This window comes from Lycium ferocissimum, chromosome 11 (assembly GCF_029784015.1).
Source record: "Lycium ferocissimum isolate CSIRO_LF1 chromosome 11, AGI_CSIRO_Lferr_CH_V1, whole genome shotgun sequence".
NCBI classification, from domain to species: Eukaryota; Viridiplantae; Streptophyta; class Magnoliopsida; order Solanales; family Solanaceae; genus Lycium; species Lycium ferocissimum.
This window is the reverse complement of record NC_081352.1, coordinates 11752997-11777154: the sequence shown is the minus strand read 5'-3', so window position 1 is coordinate 11777154 and position 24158 is coordinate 11752997.

Below are 24158 nucleotides of genomic sequence, written 5' to 3'. Positions count from 1 at the left end.
GTTCAAATACAAAATTCAATTATGCGATCTTCAATCTTTTATTATTTTCTTGTTGCCATGAGTAGCTAAACACATTTCCTAAGGTTGTGAACCCAAGGATGGGTGTTTTGTGATTGGGGATCGTGAATGATATACACATAATGGATTGTTAGGGTTTATTTGACTCTTCATTTTCATCATATAGTTAGTGGTTGCAAACATTAGCTAATGCCATAAACTTTAGTTTATTTGGGAAAATAACTAGGGTTAGGTAAGAACAAATAACATAAACTCAAGGCTTTAAACATTGTTTAATAAATTCACTTAGGAATAAGAGGAATTTACTTTTCATAATTAACCGTTCTTCATACATACTTTCTTATCTTTGGAAAAAATATAGAAAGAAATAATCTTTTCTTATTGGGAAATAGTCTAGATTCACATAGAGGTTAAATGCATTCATACAAACGATCCATTAGAAGTATATCAAGATCGATACCCATGATCATACACTTTATCTGACGGGAACACAACCTTGGTTCTTTTTGCCCATATATTTACAACTTTAAATTTTTAGTCACTTTAAATTAGTCCACAAACCAAAACAACTATAAAAGCCTTTTTTCTGGAATACACCAGGACCACAAGATTAGTATAATACTTATTTAGTAAACTTTTCACACCATATTCTCTGTGGGTTTCGACCCCAACCTCATTGGGTTACTCTATTTGACATCATCCGCTTTACGCTATTAAAAGTGTAAATTTTAGTGTATCAAATTTTAGTGCACACCCCCAACTTAAAGTCTTTGCTTGTCCTCAAGAAAGTCAACTAACAGACTCAATCTATAAATATCTCGATATTACAAAGTAAAAGCTCTACAGTGGTTGTGGTAATTAACTTCTGGCTTATCATGTGTATCACAATGACTCTCCCCCCAATAAAGACAAAACTAATCAAGGACTCATTGCAACTAACAATGAGGCTTCAATTTATAACATCTAGTTATCACAGAGACCATAGCGCACACGAATCAAGACTTACAGGAAACCAATCACTTAACAAATTCTCATGCCCTCACAAAGATCAAAGAATGTCCCAACATATATGTACAAACGGAATGGGATAAAAGACAAAGGAGAAGAGAAACACTCACACTCATAAATAAATTCTCTAGCTGAGTATGCAAATACCATAGGATTTCCCTTATTTTAAGAACCCTCAACTTTGGACAATTCGGCTGTGATCACAGTAAGACTTTTTCAGGGTTATAATGTAGGCTCGGGGATGGGTAGTGTCACGACCCAACCCCGTAGGCCGTGACTAGTGCTTGAGCTGGACATTCGTATGCACCTGTTAACTACCATCATCCACAACTAGCATAATAAGGAACTTATAAATAAAAAGGCAAGACGTCGTCTCAAAACTGTCGCATTATATAGACGTATCATAGCAACCTGTCTACTGGGGAGTTACAACTTTGAACAGATATCATAGTACATAAGCCGGCAAGGCTATCATAATATAAGGGAACATCCCCGCCATACACGAGCCGACAAGGCTACCATAAAACACGACTCCCAAAACATATGTGTTTATATCTACGCAAGCCGACAAGGCTGCAACTACACACAACATCCCAAAATATATATATATATATATACGCAAGCCGACAAGGCTGCCACTACGAATGGGAACGTCCCAAAACATAAGTCATACAGACAGAACTGAACAGTAACTATATACAACCCACACATATGTCTACAGACCTCTAAGAGTGACAACAGTAACATATGATGGGACAGGGCCCCGCCGTACCCCTGGATAAGCATATATATACAACAAAAGGATCTGTACCAAAAATCTAGGCTCCGGAACAAAGGAGCACTCCAAGATAGCTGAATAGATATCCAAAGCTGGCGGATCACCAAAACGAGCATCTGTACCTGCGGGCATGACACGCAGCCCCCCGAAGAAAGAGGGTCAGTACGGAATATGTACTGAGCATTTAAAGCATGAAATATAGTGAACAGGATCATACTGAAATAAGGAGTGTAGAAAACTTGTACAATAACCCGAAAACCACAAGGCTTACCTTTGAACATAAATCATACGTGTCAATATCATACCCAACCCGTTATGGGACTTAATGGCATAATTAGGTAATCATCCTGTGCATATGCATATATAACGTGTCCCGGCCCTCTAGTGAGGGACTCGGTAAATGAAATCATCATATACATGTACATATAACGTGTCCCGGGCCTCTAGTGAGGGACTCGGTGAATAAAGTCATCATATGCCATCCTGGCCGCCATCCCCATAACATCATATCATCATGTCATCATATCATCATAGACATATACATATAACGTGTCTAGGCCCTCTAGTGAGGGACTCGGTGAATAATGCAGTGGATCTGTGCACGAAAACATGTCCTGGCCCGGGACTCAGTGAAAGATGTAACAGTATGCATGAGCAGAGTAGTAAGTAACCATATGCACCCAAATCATCTTTTGAGACTCAATAGATAAGTAGACTAATTAATTCTCGAGTGTCAGGAGGATAACCATATTAAGTTCTCTCTAAATGCCATTACAAACTATATAAAGGAAAGTCTCAGGGATCATAGACATGTATCAAATCAATACGAGACAACTTATGAATGTTAAGGATATTATTCATTATAGAATCCTTTAGGAATAGGAACTTTTATGCATCATTTACTATTCAATCATATAAAAGGCTCGAGGGCAATAGCTCGACTATCCTGAGAGTTCTAACATCAAGAAGTGAATAAGAATTATAAATCATGCTCGGAACTTGTGAATAGAATTACCCCAAAGCTCATATCATATCTTACTTACATCTAGGACATGCCAAAAGAAAGAAGGGATAGGATTTACATACCTTTAGCGTTTACTCACAACACAACACGTATATGCTGCTCAATAGTACTTTAACCTATATTAAGAGGTCAAGAACTACGATTAGGCTATGAGGGAATTCAAAAAGTATTCTAATGTTACTAACTCCTTTCTAAATAATTTGACGACATTTCCTTTACATTCAAATCAACCTCATACAATCAAGCCAACACCAATGATCATGCGTTCAAGTGCTGACCCGAGACCATTCAAACAAGACTCGAGAACACTTCGGACAACCCGCACAATATTCAAAATAGCTCAACCAACATACAATACAACCCGCAATCTTCCCAACTCAACAAGAACAACAACAACACATTCCTCTCTTCCAAATTCGTGAACTATACCAACAACCACACGTTAACAACATCATTCACACAAATGCAAGAAACTATATTAACATCATATTAAATTCTACAATAGCCCACAAACAATTACAACTCCAACTTGAACCATTAAACCTTCATTTTTATCATAGCATCCACAACAACAACAACCAAAAATACGAAGTAAATTTAGTTCATCATTCCTACACAAAACAGCCCCTACACGGCTTCAAAACCAACACATATGGTTCCATAAATTTCATTCATTTCTACACACTACAACACGCACAAACCATCCATAATACATGCCAAGAAGATTGAACCTTACCTTTAACACTTGGCTTCTCAACTTGGCTCCAACTTGTGCCTTTAATTTATACTTATTCTTGTTGCCCTAGGATCAATTCCACGCTATTACACATCTTCTAAGGAGTTGAATTGCTTAAAAAAAAATTATTTTTTGATCAACACTAAGGAACTTCAATCTCGGCCAGCCATGGCCGAGAGTCTCTCTCTCTATCTCTTAGTTTTCTATGTTTGTTGAAGATGAAGAAATGAATTGTGAGTTATCCAATTGACTTATATATGAAGCCTAGGAGTTGGACACATGTCCCACTCATGGCTTGAGCCAATCACACTTGTCCAAGTCACGGGTGGGGCCCACACGGCCACAATGGCCAATTAGTGAAATAATTAAAATTTTTAATCCCACTTAATAATCTAATCATGGTTAATTAATCCCTAATCTCCAATAATATTTTTATACCAAATAAAATTTTTGAGCAACTTGTGCATTAAAACAAAACCGGAGGTTAAAAGTCTCTACCTCGTATCCCAATGTTTAAAAATACGGGATATAACATCCTTCCCCCCTTTAGAACATTCGTCCTCGAATGTTATACTAGTCTCACCAGGTCTTATAGGGACTTCAAGGGAGTCTCTTTTATTGCTATAACATATAGCTTTATTTACCAATCAATATAATCAATGAGGAGTTTAGATTACCTGTAGGCATAGGAAACAAGTGAAGATATTTCTTCTTCATCTCCTCTTCAGCTTCCCAAGTCATCTCCTCCCTGTTATTGTTTCACCACAATACTTTAACAGAAGCCACGTCTTTAGTACGCAATCTTCTCACTTGACGATCCAGTATAGCTATAGGGTTCTCCTCGTACGATAACTCCTCTGTCACTTGGATATCATCCACGGGGAATATCCTGGAAGGGTCACCAATGCATTTGCGAAGCATAGATACGTGGAAGACTGGGTGTACTGCTCCGCATCAGATGGTAGGTCTAATTCATAGGCAACCTTGCCTACTTTACGGATAATCTGATAAGGCCTAATATATCTCGGGCTGAGCTTCCCCTTCTTGTCGAATCTCATTACACCCTTCATAGGTGACACCTTCAAGAATACGGGGCCGCCAACGGAACTCTAAGTGTCGACGTCGATTATCCGCATATGACTTATGTCGACTCGAGTCGCTAATAACCTTTCCCCGAATGAGTTTCACTTTATCAATCGCATTTGCCGAATCATATACGGGCCAATTAACTTAGTTTCACCAATATCAAACCAGCCAATAGGTGGCCTGCACTTTCTGCCATACAAAGCCTCATACGGTGCCATCTGGATGTTAGAATGGTAGCTATTATTATAGGCAAACTCAATAAGTGGAAGATGATCATCCCAGCTGCCTCTGAAGTCAATGACACATGCCCGCAATATATCTCCTAGCTTCTAAATAGTACGCTCGGCCTGTCCGTCGCCTCTGAGGGTGAAATGCTGTACTAAGACTCACCTGTGTCCCCAATCCTTCCTGGAATGATCTTCAGAAATTAGCTGTAAACTGAGCACCTCTCGTCGATATAATAGATGTGGGAACTCGTGAAGTCTTACTATCTCCTTAATATATAACTTTGCATAGCCCTTAGTCGAATAAGTAGTCCCGATTTGGAAGAAAATGGGTCGATTTTGTCACCTATCTACAATAACCCATATGGAATCATACTTCGGGGAGTGCGAGGTAAACCTGTAATGAAATCCATATTAATTGCTTCCTACTTCCAAGTCGGAATTTTCATCTCTTGTAATAAGCCACCAGGCTTCTGATGCTCGATTTTAACCTGTTGGCAATTCAGACACTGGGCAACAAACTCTGCTATGTCCTTCTTCATGGTACATCTTTGTAAACCCCGGATGAACAGAATAACGGGCATAGTGCGCCTCTCCCATAACTTGTCGCCGCAGCCCTGCAACCTCAGGTACACATAACCTGCCCCTATGTAGTAGTACTCCGTCAGATGTAATCTCGAATGGGGTCTTCTCCCTTTTCGGGTATCTCATATGCGAGCCGAACGTGGTCCTCGTACTAACGTTGCTTTACCTCTTCCATAATAGAGGATTCAGTAACTCCTCGGACAGAAACCCAGTACCACCAGAATCAGCCAAACGAACTCCAAGGCTAGCTAGCTGATAAATCTCACGGACTATTTCCTTCCTTTCTGGTTGCATGTCCGTCAAGCTGCCTATAGACTTGCGGCTAAGTGCATCTGCTACAACATTCGCTTTCCCTGGATGGTATAGAATATCAACATCATAATCCTTCAGCAACTCTAGCCATCTTCTCTGCCGTAAATTCAGCTCCTTCTACTTAAAGATATCTTTGGAGGCTTTTATGATCCGTATAAATATCAACATGCACGCCATATAGATAATGCCTCCATATCGTCAAATTATGAATTACCGCTGCTATTTCCAGATCATGAGTAGGATAATTTCTCTCGTGCTTTCTGAGCTGCCGGGAGGCGTAGGCTATAACTCTGCCATGCTGCATTAATACACAACCTAGCCCAACACCAGAAGCATCACAATAAATGACATAACCATCTCGTCCCTCACAGAAGAGTCGAACTGAGCCGTAGTCAACTTCTCTTTCAAGAATCGGAAGCTTCGTTCACAAGCGTCACCCACCGGAACTTAGTCGCCTTTCCGAGTTAGCCTTGTTAAAGGCACTGAAATCGAAGCAAACTTCTCCACAAATCTTTTGTAATAGCCTGCTAACCTCAGAAAACTATGTAGCTTAGTAGGTGTCGTAGGTCTAGGCCAAGTCTTTACGGCCTCAATCATCTGTGTATCCACCCGAATGCCATCAGCTCCAATAATATGCCCCAAGAATGCTACTGAAGTCAACCAGAATTCACATTTAGAGAACTTAGCATACAATTTCTGGTGCTAGAGTACCCCAAGTACCGTCCTCGGATGATGCCCCCGCTCTGCCGATCGTGAATAGACCACTGAATATCATCAATAAATACAATCACGAACATATCTAGGAACGGCTTCAATACTCAGTTCATCAAGTCCATAAACACTGCTGGAGCATTGATCAACCCAAAAGACATCACCCTAAACTCAAAGTGCCCGTATCGGGTCCTAAAGGCAGTCTTTGGAATATCTGCCTCTCTTACCCGCACTGTGATAGCCTCGACGCAGTCTATATTCGAGAAACACTTAGCGCCCTGCAACTGGTCAAATAAATCATCAATCCTGGGGAGGGGATATCTATTCTTTATGGTTACCTTGTTCAGCTGCCTATAATACATACACATCCGCAGCGACCCATCTTTCTTTCTCACGAACAATACCTGGTGCTCCCCGAGGCGTGGCCGGGCCTAATAAAGCCCTTCTCTAATAAATCTCTCACTCCTTCGCTTTTTCGATTCTGCAGTGCCGTTACGTAAGGCGGAATAGATATGGGCTGAGTATCTGGCAACATATCTATAGTGAACTCTATCTCCCACTCAGGAGGAAGACCTGGAAGTTTATCTGGAAATACATCTGGAAATTCATTGACTACCGGGACTGACTGAAGAGTCGGTGCCTCTGCTTTCAAGTCATGCACACGAACCAGATGATAAATATAACCCTTTCTAACCATCTTCCTTGCCTTGAGGTATGAAATAAACTTACCCCTCGGCGATGCCGTATTTCCTAACCATTCAATAGTTGGCTCCCCTGGGAACTGAAACCGAACTATCTTGTTTCTACAATCAACGTTAGCATAACAAGAAGCTAACCAATCCATACCCATAATAACATCAAATTCAGTCATATCTAACACTATCAAATCGGCCAAGGTATGACGACTATATATATTCACCGAACACTTTTTATATACCTGCTTTGCTATAACAGAATCCCCTACCAGTGTGGCTACCTCAAATGGTTCAATCGACTCAGGTTTTATTCCGATTCTACTAGCAACAAAGGGGGATATATACGATAAGGTGGAGCCTGGATCTATCAATGCATATACGTCTCGAGAGAAAATTGATAATATATCTGTAACCATATTTGGTGACGCCTCCTGATCCTGTCTACTAGCCAAAGCATATATGCGATTCGAAGGACCGCTAGAACTGGAAGCTCTGCCACGGCCTCTACCGCGGCCTGGCGCGTCGGTATACCCCGCCCCCATGTGGCGCGTAGCTACGAGAAGAAGATGAACCGACAGACCCACCGGTGGCCGAGCCGCACCACCCGGACTACCCCCATACGGACACTCCCTCATAATATGGCCTTGACGGCCGCAAGAAAATAAGCGCCCGATGGCGAGACGACATTCCCCGGATGGCGCCCTCGCCTATCGAGCATCGAGGCATGAAGATGGCCTCCCGACCCCGCACCCCGTGCACCGTGAACGTGAAGCCCCCGGGAGCTCGACCGACTCCCCGAATACCCCGTGCTATCGAACCTCTACCCGGAAGCTCGCGGGGTGCACTCCGTGCCGGGCCGGGGAGGATATCTCACCGCACCGCTCGCCGAGGCCGCCTGCCTCGAAACTCCCCCAAAATAACCGACCGATCTAGCCCTCTTGGGTGGCCCCCTGTCATGATCTACGCTCGGCGGACGCCCCCTATGTCGATCCTCCACCCCCTGTGCATAAGCCTGTACCCGGGCAATATCCATACCGGGCTGAGAAGCCATTATCATATAGCTATCAAAGAAGTAACTGTCACGACCCGACTAGGGCCGCGACGAGTACTCGATACTTGTACCGAGCACCTCTTGTCTATCGTCTTGTCTTTGATACTAAGTGGGCCGTATGACTGTACCATAGCTCTTTTTTTTTTAACAACAACATCAATAGCATAACCATAAACATGGTCTAATAAACTTTGCTAGACTATTATACAGCGACAAGTACAATCAAAAATACAAAACATCATCGTACATGTGTCTACGAGCCTCTAACATAGTACATATATAAACATGAGAAGGGCCGGGTTCTGCCGTGCCCGAATATATACACAAAAGTAGTACCAAGGGACTGGGGCTCCGAAACAACTGGAGCGCTGCAAAAATGCTGCTGAGGGAACTCCTACGGATCCAATCCGTCATCCGCCGACTCGCGCGGCATGAAATGCGGCGTCCACAAGAAGGACGTCGTACGAATAGTGTACCGAGTATGTAAGACATGGAAAATAACATAAACAGAGCATAGGTTATGAATAACAATATCATGGGGTCATGAATATATACGAGACAATGAAAGTAACCCGTGCGTGAACACCCCTTTCAGTCGGATACCATGCATGCTTGTTTTTCCTTTTTAGAAAAAAAGAACATTTCTCTTTTCATAGACATAGAAAATAGAATTTATGTCATATCATGTTATATCATAGCATATCATAGTGTATCATAGTATCATAGCATATCATAGTATATCATAGTATCATAGCAAATCATAGTATATCACAGTATCATAGTACCGAACAGCGTCGGCTCGCCCACATTGCGCCGAAATATTCCGCCGCCCATAATCCACGCGTCCCCGGCATCCGCGTCCGGATGATAAGCCCGACAGTGTGGCAATGAAACATGGTTCCCTTACCATTTCCCATGTATCCCTACCCTCCACCCCATGTACACATACATTTTTCATAAACATATGTCATATAAGCATGCAGGAGAGTCCAAAGAAAGTCATGTATCCATCGGAGTGACGTAAGGTCGGTAACCTCCGATCGCATTATGGAGTAAACAGGGTCTCTTTGTCTCACCCTGAAGGAACAATTATTCTAGGATGAGACTATCAACGAAGAACATTATTAAGAGAACATAGAGCATATCATGTCATGTCATAGTCATCATATGAACATATTCTTCCTGGACATCATCCATGTTATTGTAAAACATATTCTTAGTCATATTCATGGTAAGTACATATTCTTAGCATATGCGTCATAGCCATTTTCTCATACCTAGCATCTTCGTCGTCATCATAAGAATATCCTCGTTAGCATAGTTGTAGTACTTGTCATTTGAAGACGGAATAAGGATCAAAAGTTTCCATTGGATTCTACTTCAAAATAAGTCAAATGGAACAATAAGGAAAATCCGGGAACGGTGGGCCCACCTCGGGTCAAATGAGGCGGCGTACCAAATTTACGTACATTACAATTTATGGCGTCACTTGTGAGGATCTTAGGGTAATCGAGTCCTATTTGTGTGAGTTCTGGATGTTTAGGAAGTTTTTCTGACATTTCACGCAAGTTCTAATTCAATTCTACTGAATGAATAGTAGTTAATTTCAATCTCGGATTCCTGGGAAAAGGAATTGTCCCCGAGGCCCGTGTCCAAACCTATTACATCTAAGACATGCCAAGAAAGAAAAGTGAAGCCTTACATACCTCTTTCCGCTCCTCCCGCTACTCCAAATTCAAGTTACAAATCCGCCAAAATCTATAATTTGGTCATGTTTACCAAACATTGATTAGTGCATTTAGGATTGAATTCTTAAAATGACACTTGGCTACCGAAATTTTGCGCACTTCCCCTGTAAGTACATCATTCCCAAAAATCATCTTGGCCAATTTCTCATCAACAACAATCCGGGAATTCAACCCGGCCAAATTACCAACCATAATGTCACAACCATACTAACAATTTCCAATTTCAATCCAAGATACATTACAACAGCTCAATCAATTTACTAATTCTTTCAAAACCTTCCAACTCCAATAAAAACAATAACAACCTCCTAATATATATTCCAACAACGCCATACCAATATCATTGTCTTCCATACATGTAAGAACATAATATTCAATTTACATAAACTTCAACCACAAGTCTCCAACCTCTACTATTTCACTAAGATTATTAAGCTTTTATAGGCAATATAGAATCTACAACACAACAACAACCAAGACACAAAATAAAATTGACTCATTGTCTTCCAAATCACACCACAACTACCCGGCCGACATCATACACACATGGCTACAACTTTTCCAAAATCATTCAACTTTCATTATCAACATAGCATCCATAACAATAACAACCAAACACTAAATAAAATGATTAAAACATGACTCCTACACACACATAGGCATGCACGGCCTCTCCCTTTATACTCTTGTTCTCCATAAATTTCACTTTCATTTTACACACTACAACATGCACAACATCCATAACATATAAGAAAAAGATGAATTCTTACCTTCTTGCTTCAACTCTTCAACTTAGCTATATTTTTGTAGCTTGCAAGAATATAAGCTTTTTCTTGCTCCAAAACCACTTCACCTTGCTAATCACCCTTCAAGGAATTGTTTGGCTATGCAGAACAAGTTGGGAACTCTCTCTCTCTCTTTTCTTTTCTTTTTTTTTCTCTTCGGTTTCTTTCTCTCTTCAAGGCCGAATGGCCATTTTTTTCCCTTCTTTTTCTTGTTCTCTTCTCTCTTGAAATTTCTAGAGACTTATAATAATAAAGATGACTCCCTACATATATATTTATATAAGTCTTCCACCAATTCTCCATATTTATTAATAGGTCCCTCAAGATAAAAAAATATGGCCACATAATCCCTCTCTTTCCCTCTCTAGAAAACTCTTCCATTTTCTTGGATTTTCTTTAAAAATAAATAAGGAAGACTAAATGTTTTCCTTTGTAAGATTTAGTCCGCATGTCCTCATAATTTGTAATTAGCCCCCACTAATTAATAGAAATGTGAACATATGCTACACATGCCACACGGCCAACTTGGAACTTTCCAAGAATTTTTCTTGAACATTTGTAAAATTACCATTTTACCCTTAGACTCTCTTAATAATTTCGCTTCTAAATTCTTCGTAAACAACTCATATGCCAAACAAAACAAAATAAGGCCTTGCTTGTTGTCCTCCCGCGATTGTCTTGAATTCTCCGATTGCACAAAAATGCGGGATATAACAGTAACGATCCAGCCCCATCACATAATGATGCACCCTATCAGCCATGTCAGCAACAATAGTAGGCGCATGTCTAGCCAACGAATCAAACTCGAGACTATAATCCCGAACACTTCTGCCATTCTGCCTCAGATGTAGGAATCTATCAACTCTGGCTCGCCTCATCTCCGGAGGCCGAAAATGGCCCAGAAAGGCCTCCACAAACTCATCCCATACTGCTAGAGGAGCATCCTCGCCCCTAGACAACTCCCAGGACTCATACCAATTAACAGCTACATCACGCAACCGATACGAAGCCAACTCACCGTACCTTCCGCCCCTAAGCTCTAATTATCCTCAATGCCGCCGCATCCGCCGAATAAACTCCTGTGGATCCTCCGCGAGCTTTGACCCGTAGAACTCTAGGGGATTACAAGTCAAGAAATCACGGGCCCTCAAACTATCATGTCTGTCCGCATAGTCACCTCCTAATCCGTGCCTGCGAGCTTGCCCTGCCACTAATCTAGCCAAGAACTCGAACCGCATCTCTCATGGCCCTATCCTCCATCCCCGGGTCGGAGAGCTTCCCGCGAGGCGCGCACCGGGACCCTCGGAGTCGTGGTGGAGCCACCCATCCGCAATCTCGGGCCGCCCTATGCTCCCTACGGTAGCGGCGGTGTGAGCTCGTTGACTAGAGCACAACCTTAGGCATAAGTCGGGGCACGGGCCCTAGTAACTCTCCGAATGCGGCTCGGTCTCTCCGCCACCGCCTGCCTTTACGGGCAGCTGTCACTTTCTTTGGAGGCATCTCTGTAAACATAATAATCCGTTAGGGAGGAATTATCCTGATAATACAGCTCTATCGCACGATCTAGAATAAGAAGGAAAGATAACATCCTAAATGTCATGTAGCTTCCTGTTTATAGATGTGGTGCACAACATACCGATAAACAAGACTCGCTAGACACGGCCTGTAGACACTCCAGGACGAATCGTTCTCGATACCACTTTTGTCACGACCCAACCCCCGTGAAGCCGTGACTAGTGCCCGAGCTGGACACTCGTATGCACCTGTTAACTACAATCATCCACAACTAGCATAATAAGGAACTTATAAATAAAAAGGCAAGACGTCGTCTCAAAACTGTCGCATTATATAGACGTATCATAGCAACCTGTCTCCTGGGGAGTTACAACTTTCAACAAATATCATAGTACATAAGCCGGCAAGGCTATCATAATATAAGGGAACATCCCCGCCATACACGAGCCGACAAGGCTACCATAAAACACGACTCCCAAAATATATATGTTTATATCTACGCAAGCCGCGTCGCCACTACACACAACATCCCAAAACATATATATATACGCAAGCCGACAAGGTCGCCACAACGAATGGGAACGTCCCAAAACATAAGTCATATAGACGGAAGCGACAAGTAACTATATACAACCCACACATATGTCTACGTACATCTAAGAGTGACAACGAAACATATATGACGGGATGTGGCTCCGCCCCTGGATAAGCATATATATACAACAAAAGGAAGTCTGTACCAAAAATCTAGGCTCGGAAAAAAAGCACTCCAAGATAGCCGAATAGATATCCTAAGCTAGCGGATCACGAAACGAGCGTACGTACCGGGCGGCATGAAACGCAGCCCCCCGAAGAAAGGGGGTCAGTACGGAATATGTACTGAGCATGTAAAGCATGAAATATAGTGAACAGGATCATACTGAAATAAGGAGTGTAGAAAACTAGTACAATAACCAGAAAACCACAAGGCTTACCTTTGAACATAAATCATACGTGTCAATATCATACCTAACCCATTATGGGACATAGTGGCATAATTAGGTAATCATCCTGTACATATGCATATATAATGTGTCCCGGCCCTCTAGTGAGGGACTCGGTAAATGAAATCATCATATACATGTACATATAACGTGTCCCGGCCCTCTAGTGAGGGACTCGGTGAATAAAGTCATCATATGGCATCCGCCGCCATCCCCATATCATCATATCATCATGTCATCATATCATCATATACATAGACATATAACGTGTCCCGGCCCTCTAGTGAGGGACTTGGTGAATAATATAGTGGATCAGCACGAAAACATGTCCTGGCCCGGGACTCAGTGAAAGATGTAACGGTATGCACGACGAGTAGTAAGTAACCATATACCCAAATCATCTTTTGAGACTCAATAGATAAGTAGACTAATTAATTCTCGAGTTTCAGGAGGATAACCATATTAAATTCTCTCTAAATGCCATTACGAACTATATAAAGGAAAGTCTCAGGGATCATAGACATGTATCAAATCAATACGAGACAGCTTATGAAAGTTAAGGATATTATTCATTATAGAATCCTTTAGGAATAGGAACTTTTATGCATCATTTACTATTCAATCATATAAAAGGCTCGAGGGCAATAGCTCGACTATCCTGAGAATTCTAACATCAAGAAGTGAATAAGAATCATAAATCATGCTCGGAACTTGTGAATAGAATTACCCCAAAGATCATATCATATCTTACTTACATCTAGGACATGCCAAAAGAAAGAAGGGCTAGGCTTTGCATACCTTTAGCGTTTACTCGCAACACAACACGTATACGCTTCTCAATAGTACTTTAACCTATATTAAGATGTCAAGAACTACGATTAGGCTACGAGGGAATTCAAAACGTATTCTAACGTTACTAACTCCTTTCTAAATAATTTAACGACATTTCCTTTACATTCAAATCAACCTCATACAATCAAGCCGACACCAATGATCATGCGTTCAAGTGCTGACCCGAGACCATTCAAACAAGACTCGAGAACACTTCGGACAACCCGCACAATATTCAAACCAGCCCAACCAACATACAATACAACCCGCAATCTTCCCACCTCAACAAGAACAACAACAACACATTCCTCTCTTCCAAATTCGTGAACTATACCAACAACCACACGTTAACAACATCATTCACACAAATGCAAGAAACTATATTAACATCATATTAACTTCTACAACAGCCCACAAACAATTACAACTCCAACTTGAACCTTTAAACCTTCATTTTTATCATAGAATCCACAACAACAACAACCAAAAATACTTAGTAAATTTAGTTCATCATTCCTACACAAAACAGCCCCTACACGGCTTCAACACCAACACATATGGTTCCATAAATTTCATTCATTTCTACACACTACAACACGCACAAACCATCCATAATACATGCCAAGAAGATTGAACCTTACCTTTAACACTTGGCTTCTCAACTTGGCTTCAACTTGTGCCTTGACTTTATACTTGTTCTTGTTGCCCTAGGATCAATTCCACGCTATTACACATCTTCTAAGGAGTTGAATTGCTTGAAAAAAATTATTTTTTGATCAACACAAAGGAACTTCAATCTCGGCCAGCCATGGCCGAGAGTCTCTCTCTCTCTATCTCTTAGTTTTCTATGTTTGTTGAAGATGAAGAAATGAATTGTGAGTCATCCAATTGACTTATATATGAAGCCTAGGAGTTGGACAAATTTCCCACTCATGGCTTGAGCGAATCACACTTGGCCAAGTCACGGGTGGGGCCCACACGACCACAATGGCCAATTAGTGGAATAATTAAAAATTTTAATCCCACTTAATAATCTAATCATGGTTAATTAATCCCTAATCTCCAATAATATTTTTATACCAAATAAAATTTATAAGCAACTTGTGCATTAAAACAAAATCGAAGGTTAAAAGTCTCTACCTCGTATCCCAAAATTGTCTTGTCCTTAACTTGTCGCGATTAGCTTTAGAATATCCGAATGTTTAAAAATACGGGATATAAGCGTAGGATGTATATTTGGATAACTGTGACTCACCCTCCTTGAACACCAAACCTTATTCTTTTCTTTTACCCTTTTCGCCTTTTGTCTTCTTCCCTTTTTTCAGTTTATTGCCTCGGTGGTTTTATTGCTATTCTACTTCTATATTTTTTCTTTTCTTTCTGTTTTCTGTTTTTTTGTCAATCTTTTTCTTTTTCTTTGTTTGCTGTTTTTCTTCTTTTTGTTTTTTTCTCTACACTTACCACACTAATGTCTTTTAACTACGCAATTCACTTCTACCCCACTTTAGGCTTACACCTCATGTTCCCCTTATTCCCCCCATCACCCCCAACTTAGGCTTTTAGCCTCAATCTTATTATTTTAGTGCTAAGGAGGGACCGGGTGCAAAGCGATGAATATTCGAAACGGGTATCGGCTTATTATAGCTAGTCAAAGAATAGGTTTTAAGGCTCAAAATAGCTAACAAGGGATATTAATCTATAGGTAGGCTTATATTTAGGCTAAACAAGTATCTTCAGAATGTAGGCACGACTAACCAAGAAAGTTCTATGTTACATACACAACTAGAGAATATATCTACAAAACCTCATAACACATGGCATCAGAATTGTCAACACACTAGTCTCACCGCTATAATATCATACACAAGCTAACTCAATAATCTAAATGTCACACAAAGAAGTGTGCATGTCAATTAAACTACCAAGTCCAAGTTTTCAGAAAATTCGAAGGGTGGAGGTCTTTTTTCTCAAATCAAAACAAGACTTCCATAAGTTAATCAAACCACCACCACATAAGCCAACATTACTTTACTTTATCTAAACAAGACCTAAACATTCCAGGTTTAACAACAAATAAACCCCTCAGGACAAGAACCATGGCAAAGAAAAGCTGAGGGGGTCCTAAGCACATATATGCAATATAAACAACTCAAAATACTCCCACCCCCAACTAAAAAAATCTGAAATGTCCTCAATGCAGTAAAAGTAACAACAAGGGAGTAGGAATACATGTGGCGCACTAGGCGCGCTGCTCAACTCACGACTCATCGATCTACAAAGAATCAGGTGGTGCAATCACACTAACAACAATCTCAGTAGTAGCATCAGCAGCAGCATCAATAGTGGTGCTCGTAGGCACTGGCACTAGAGTAGAAAGGGGTGGTGGCAATGTCTCACCACTGGGAGCGCTGCTCGAGGTGGATCCCATGGTCCCAAAAGGAATATTTTCACAAGCGATCTCTGAAGGGCCTCTGCCATCTTTTGCTCCTCTAGACTCGAACCCCTCGACTGAGTACTCTCTCTCAACTCCTCGGCCACCTCTTCCTCTTCTAGAGCCAATTTCTTTCTCTTTCCCCGACCACCTATCGCAGTAGGCACAACTAACTACACTACTGGAAGCTCCTCCTCAGTCTCCGCCACAACAGATGGTGGTGCTGCTACTGGGCTCGGGTCACGAGCCTTTAATAAGAAAACATCAGCATTAAGCTGCTCCAACTCTGCCATCAAAGCATCAGTGGAAGTGGTCAGGCGGGCCATTTCCAATGTTATCAATCTAATCTCAAACCCATCTAGCCGGGCCGATAGTGTCATCCTCACAGGCTCTACAATCTCACCCACTTTCTGTCTCACAAAATCATCAAGCTGGGACACTATGATCTTGGACTGTTGATCCGCTGTAGCTGCCTGTTTTGCAAATTTCCTGAAAGAAAGCATAGGGATCAACTCTAGATGTACCTCGAGGCTGTACTGCTGGGTCCACTGGCTGTGGGGCTAGTCTCAGGGGCTGTGGAGCCGAAGACTGTGGCTCAGAGATAGCAGTCTGAGTCTCAACGACAACATCACCAGTATTAGTAGCTGGAATCTCAGAACCTGTGGCCTGGACAGTCTCAGTAATAGGGGCAGTAGTAGCGGGTAACTCCTGTGCAGAGTCACCCACGGCCCCTGGATGAATCAACTCCTTAGGTAGGGGTACCCCTCCAACTGCCATTGGGAACCCATCCTCTTCCCTTTGTCTATCATCGACGGCCTCGTTCTTGCTCTTTTCTACAGAATAAACCGATAAAGCTATAATCTGGTGGTTGATATCCCCGATAAAATGCACATGTGACCTCCGAACAAGCTCTGTAATCATGCATGGATATATCGGTGAAGTGTTGGGCTGGGAAACCCTCAACTGAATCTCAGTACTCGCAAATGCCTCAATATTAATCAGGTATCTAGAGATCAATGCAGCAATAACCACCTGCCCGTCAGCCATAAGTGCATTATCGACCTGAGTGGGGAGAAGCCGCAACTGGACTATGCACCCCCAAAACTTTCCCTCCAAAGTCAACCACCTCTTCACTACCCTATTTGCTACGTTAGTACACTCGGTCCTCTTGCTCGGGCGACGTACCACTGTAGCTACCCAGTCTTTGACGGACTGTTCCTTACGTCTCAGCAGCTTGTCTTCCAATTCAATTGTCTTCCTTAAGGCGGTGTAATTATCGCTGAAGTATACTTTGTTAATGGCCTGGGCAGAGATATCAACACTCACGCCTCTGATCCGAACCTCACTCAGCGACTCTAACTCCCACAGTTTCTGGAGCTTCTTTTTGCCTTTCTTGATCAAGGCCCCATATGCGGCATATATCTCACGGACCAAAATCGGACAATAATCCCCAGGAAGCTCCTACATAAACTTTAGCTAATAATGGCGAAGGCGCTATCTGGCTCTAGATAAGATCTCTAGCCCCTCAAAACTGATCCGCCGCTCTTCATTTATGGTGCGGTTCTCATGGTGGGTGTCGTCACCTTTTAATTCAATGCCATACTCATACAGGTCCCTGGCACCCTAAACCGAAAAACGAACCTCAAGACTCTTGCTTTTAATTTCCCGAGCCCTAACCCCATCATCATCATCATCACCAGACTTTGAGCTCTGATGGGTCTGGGATCTAAAAGGTGCCTGGGAGGACTAAGCAGAATCCTCGTAAGACTGTGGCTGCGGCACGTGAGGCCTTTCCAAAGGCAGCCTCCGAACCCTTCTTCTCGGATCCATCACCAGACCCAGATGTAGATAATCCCTCCTCGTCAGACTAGGAGGAACTGGGCGGTATAGGAGCCGGTACAGTAACCTACCTGTTCCAAGGGGAAGCGGTAGCCGTATTCATCCTCTCGGGGATGACCTCGGGCTCATCATACGAGGCTTCGTCTCTAAGTGTGGGTTCGCCAGTAGGCCTCCTTCGACCCGTTGTTCTTTGAGTTTGCCTTGAGCCACCCCCTCGGGTAGTTGTCAACTTGGGTGGCGCCATAGTTGTAATCATCAAAAACCAAAATATAGTTAATATGTACGAGTGAAATAAAACACAGTGAATGTTAAGGAAAAAAAATTCAATTCTCTGATGTTGGAGTACGACTGTCATTGTGCTTTGACGGACCGTTGAACAGCTCGACGATACCGTCTTTGTACAAAGACGGTCTATCGACCTGTTGATGGTGTCGTCGACTCATTTACGATCCTGGAAGCAGCAACTATCAGTTTACAGACTTCAATTTGGTTTCGTGTTTTCAACTCCAATCAATCAGAGAACACATAATCAGTTATTTTGCACATTAGGGGTTGTAGGACTTCGGGTTACTCAAACTTCACCCTTATCTTTGACCTTTTTGACTTTTGAAATTTTTTTGGGTGTTGTTTGGTGGGTATAACGAAGTCAAATCGAGGTTTTTTTAATCGAAATACCCTTCAACCCGTTGGAGTTACTCAAAATTCACTCCTCAAATTGCATGTTCAACAGAATTCCTCTTTTACGGACGGGCATAATGAATCAACAAGTTGATCAAAACGCTCGCCGACTCAATGGGGGTATGATATTCTCATCCCCACGAGTCCCACTAACAGCAATCATACCAAATTCCCCTCCCCCAACCAATAATTTCACAATTTTGCAAATTTAAGCATGGATTTCATTCAACAAGTACAAACCCTAAGTCATAATTTCTACCCTTAGCATTCAACATCACAGATATCACTTCCCAAACACGTGTAACACAACCCCAACTAATTTAATCATGGTATAAACACAAACTTAGCTCCCATTCTCTATATACATTAAGTTAGTAACCCTAGGTAATGCTTATTAGAGATTTTCAAACGGAATCACCAAAATAAAACCAAGAAAGGACCGAAATTCACTTAACATACCTGATTATGTGAAGAAGTAGAAGAATACTTAAGTAAAACACAAACAAAAAAAAACATAGAGAAATTCGTTTTCTTAGGGCAGAGGCAATGGGGATTTCCGTTATAGTGAAGGAAAGGTTTTAGGGTTAGTAATGGGTGGTATATTATGGGAGGATTTATGGGGAGTTATGGAGGGAATTATGGAAGTGGAGAGGTTGAGGGAGAGTGATATACAGTGTCACGACCCAACTAGGGGCCGCGACGAGTACCCGATACTTGTACCGGGCACCCCCTGTCATACGTCTTATTCTTATTACTAAGTGGGCCGTATAAACACGGCATTTTTTCCTCATAACATCGCCGATAATAGCATACATGTAAACGAGTAGTAATGATCATTGTCTTGCGACATTTTACACGGCGACAAAGACAACTAGTTGTGAAACATTTGCTTGTACATATCGTCTACGAGCCTCTAAGCACGATACATATAAGTACAAGTAAGCGACTTTCTTGTGTCCAAATATATACACAAAAAGTAGTACCCAAAATAGAAGCTCGAACATTTGGAGCGCCTCTCGATGTACGGTTTGGGAAAGCTCTAGGAGTCGACCCGTGGCTTTGTCTACTGCGTGGCATGAGACGCGGCCCCCAAGAAAAGGGGTCGGTACGAACGGTACCGAGTATGTAAGCCGTAGAAATAATACAATAAAGCATGTAACATGTGAGCACTAACAACATGAGAGACCAAAGATCATATAACGAGATAAAAGGACAATGTGCACAGTAAGTGCCTTTCGGCGGATGTCATGCTTGCTTATACATACTTTTGTTCAAAACATTTCGTATCATATACATGTAAAAATATCAAGTCATGTCACCGAAATACGTCGGCTTCCCACATGTATCCCGCGTCCGGGCATCCCGCGTCCGGGATGGAATTACGCCAGCTGACCGGGTGGCAATGCGTCTATAGCGCAACATGTATCCATTCCCCAAAAATTCCTCATTTTCATATACATATCATATACATGTCATATACATATCATATAAGCAGCATGCATGAGAACCCAAAGAAAGTCATGTGTCTATCGGGGTGACGTAAGGTCGGTAGCCCCCGATTACCTTATGGACTAACCACGGTCACTTCATCTCACCTTGAAGGAACAATCATTATAAGGCGAGACTATCAATGAATAGCAACACCGTAAGAAAACATAAAATAAGATTATAAAGTTTCTATGAAAGAAGTAATGGAAACCGATATGCACGTTTATCGAGACTCGGGTGACGAACATAAAAACACGGTCATTATATCCCATTGAGTCATCACGAAGATTGCAAGACATTTCAATTTCATTTCTAAGGGTTTCGGACGTTCGAACACCATTTTACCTTAAAGCACAAGTTATAGGTTCAATTCTACTGAATGAATAGTGAATAAGTTTAGGTGTCGTTTTCGAGGGGTAGGACTTTTCCCGAGGGTCGGATTTTGACCTATACTAACTAGGACATGCCAAATGAAGGAGAGGTAGGCTTCACATACCTTTGACGCTTTGTTCACGTCTCCAAACTCAAGCTCAAGTTCGCCAAAATCTACAAATTGGTCATGTTTGCAAACATGATTAGTGCCTTTAGAATTGGATTCTTAAAACAACACTTGGCTACCGAAATTTTGGCAGCACCTCCTCTATAAATACTCCACTACCCAAGTTCAACTTGGCCCATTTCAATCAACAACAATCCGGAATTCAACCCGGCCAAACTAACAACACAATATCAACAACAATATAAGCAACATCAACAATCGACTAAAAACGCATTCTAGCGCAAATAGTCTTATTTTCCGAATAATCCAACAACTCCAAATCCAACTTTACACTTATAATCCAATATCAATATGTTCATATTCACATACTAATTTAAGGTCATTCAAACATAAACCAAGAGCATTTCAAGTTATATATCCAATATCCATTAATTCCAACAATTTCCATACAATTCAATACAATATAATTCACATAATATTCCAACAATACCATCAATGTACTACTCACCCAAATCTTTCAATTTATGAAACAACAACAACATTTTTTTCCTTCTTTCAAATTCAAGCACAACAATCCAATTTTCATTCCTCCAAACCATTAAATCTTTATTCCAACATCATAAAACCTACCATAACAACAATTTCCATTCTAATTAAAATCAATTCACCACACCCTACCATAGCCTACACTATTCGGCCAACTCCCCCATATGCATACCTTTCATGAATTTCTTTATTTTCCATACACTACAACATAAAATTAACTCAATTCCTTATGCAATACACAACACACAACACACACACACACCCTCACGGCACCACACACACACTTCCACAACACATGAATTTCATCCATTTTCATGCACACAACATACTCAAACATCCATAATACCTACGAAAAGGATTAAACCTTACCTTTTTTCCTTACTTTTTTCACTTGGCTTGCAATTGAAGACTTGCCAAGACTTGTGTTTTCCTTGCTCCAAATACACCCTACTATGCTAAGAACCTTCCAAGGAATTGTTTGGCTAGGAGAAACAAGTTGAAACTCTTCTCTTCTCTTCTTTTTTATTTTTCGGTTTCTTTTTTTTTCAAAGGGCCGAATGGCCTTAGTCTTTCTCCTCTCTCTTTCTTGCTTTGCTTTCTTGAAAATTCTAGGGAATTAAGATGAATAAATCATCTTTCCATGTATATATACTTAGTCTCCTTCCAATGATAATGAACCATATTGTCCCTTGTTTGGCTTGAAATTATTTGGCCACATTTGCAAGTGGGGTCCATGGCCAAGTGGCCACTTTCTTGAAATTTCTAGGAAATTTCTTCTATTTCATGAAAACATTTCCCTTGGTTCCAAATTTGCCCCTAGCCTTTCTCCGTATTTTCATGAGTCGTTACGAATTTACCTTTTTACCACTGGCCTTTCTTAATATTCCAACTTTACAATTTTCCATACGCGACTTGTGTCACTTGCCTTGACTCACCCGAGGATACAAAATACGGGATGTAACATACAGATTGTGGGAGTTTTCCCATTTTTTTTCTTTTTAAAACTCGCGATTGTTTGGTGAACTATTTTTTCAAAATTTCTTGGACAAGTCGTCGACATGTGGACGACTCATCATTGCGTATTTACGACCAAAAAATTATAAGAAAACCCTAACCTGTTGACAAGTAAAAAGACGGACCGTCTTTGCACATCGACGGTGTCGTTGACGTGTCGACGGTCACTCGACCTACTCGTCGACTTGCTTACCTGTAGAGTAGCAGTTGCTAATTCTCAGAATTTTAACTCTGCATATTGTCCTTGTACATTGACGGTCCGTAGCTTGCCAAACCCACAAAACTACGGATCTCGATCACAGTAGTGGGCCTCGCCCAATCTCTCACAGCCTCAATCTTCTGGGGATCAATCTTGATCCCGTCCTTAGACACAATGTGGCCTAAGAATGCCATAGACTCCAACCAAAACTCGCACTTCGATAATTTAGGAAACAAGCTATTCTTCTTCAACAACCCAAGTACAGTGCGGAGATGGCTCCCATCCTCCTCTCTACTCTTAGAATATACGAAGATATCATCAATTAACACAATCACAAAGGAATCAAGGAATGGCCTAAAGATGACATTCATCAAAGTCATGAATGCAGCCAGGGCATTAGTAAGCCCAAAAGACATCACCAGAAACTCATAGTGTCCATATCTCGTCCGAAAGGCTATCTTCGAAATATCCTCAACTGTGATCCTCATCTGGTAGTAGCCTGAGGGCAAGTTCATCTTCGAGAACACTGAAACTGGTCAAATAAATCATCAATATGAGGCATAGGGCACTTGTTCTGAATAGTAACCTTGTTCAGTTGACGATAATCAATGCACATCTTCATAGAATTAGCTTTCTTGTTCACAAACAACACAGGTGCACCCCAAGGGGAGACACTCAATCTAATGAATCCCTTGCTCAATAAATTCTGTAACTGCTCCTTAAGCTCTCTCAACTCCACAGGTGGCATTCGATATAGAAGAATAGAAATAGGGCGAGTGTCTGGCTCCAAGTCAATACAGAAATCAATGTTGCGATTGGGTGGTATATCCGGTAAATCGGTCGGGAATACCTCCATGAACTCGTTCACAATAGGAATAGACTCAAGGGTTAGAGATAAAACAGTAGTGTCACGCACATGACCCAGATAAGATAAACACCCCTTGTTGACTAGTTTCTTTGCCTGAAGAAAGGAAATAATGTTCGTAGGAGCGGGGCTTAGAGCATCCCTCCACTCAAGTCTAGGAATGCCCGCATGACTAAAGTGACTGTCTTGACATGAAAGTCAAAGATCGCATGATATGGAGAAAGGAAGGTCATACCAAAAATAATATCAAAGTCCCCCATATCAAGAATCATCAAAACTACCCAAGTGTCATAACCCATAAAAGTAACCAAACACGACCGATATACTAGATCAACCACAATAGAATCTCCGACCGGAGTAGACACATGAATAGGTATATCTATGCTATCACAAGGAAAATCCCAATCACCGACATGATATGTAGACACATATGAATTAGTGGATCCAAGATCAAATAGCACAGATGCTACTCTATATCAGAACGAAACGGTACCACGAAATAACGGCGT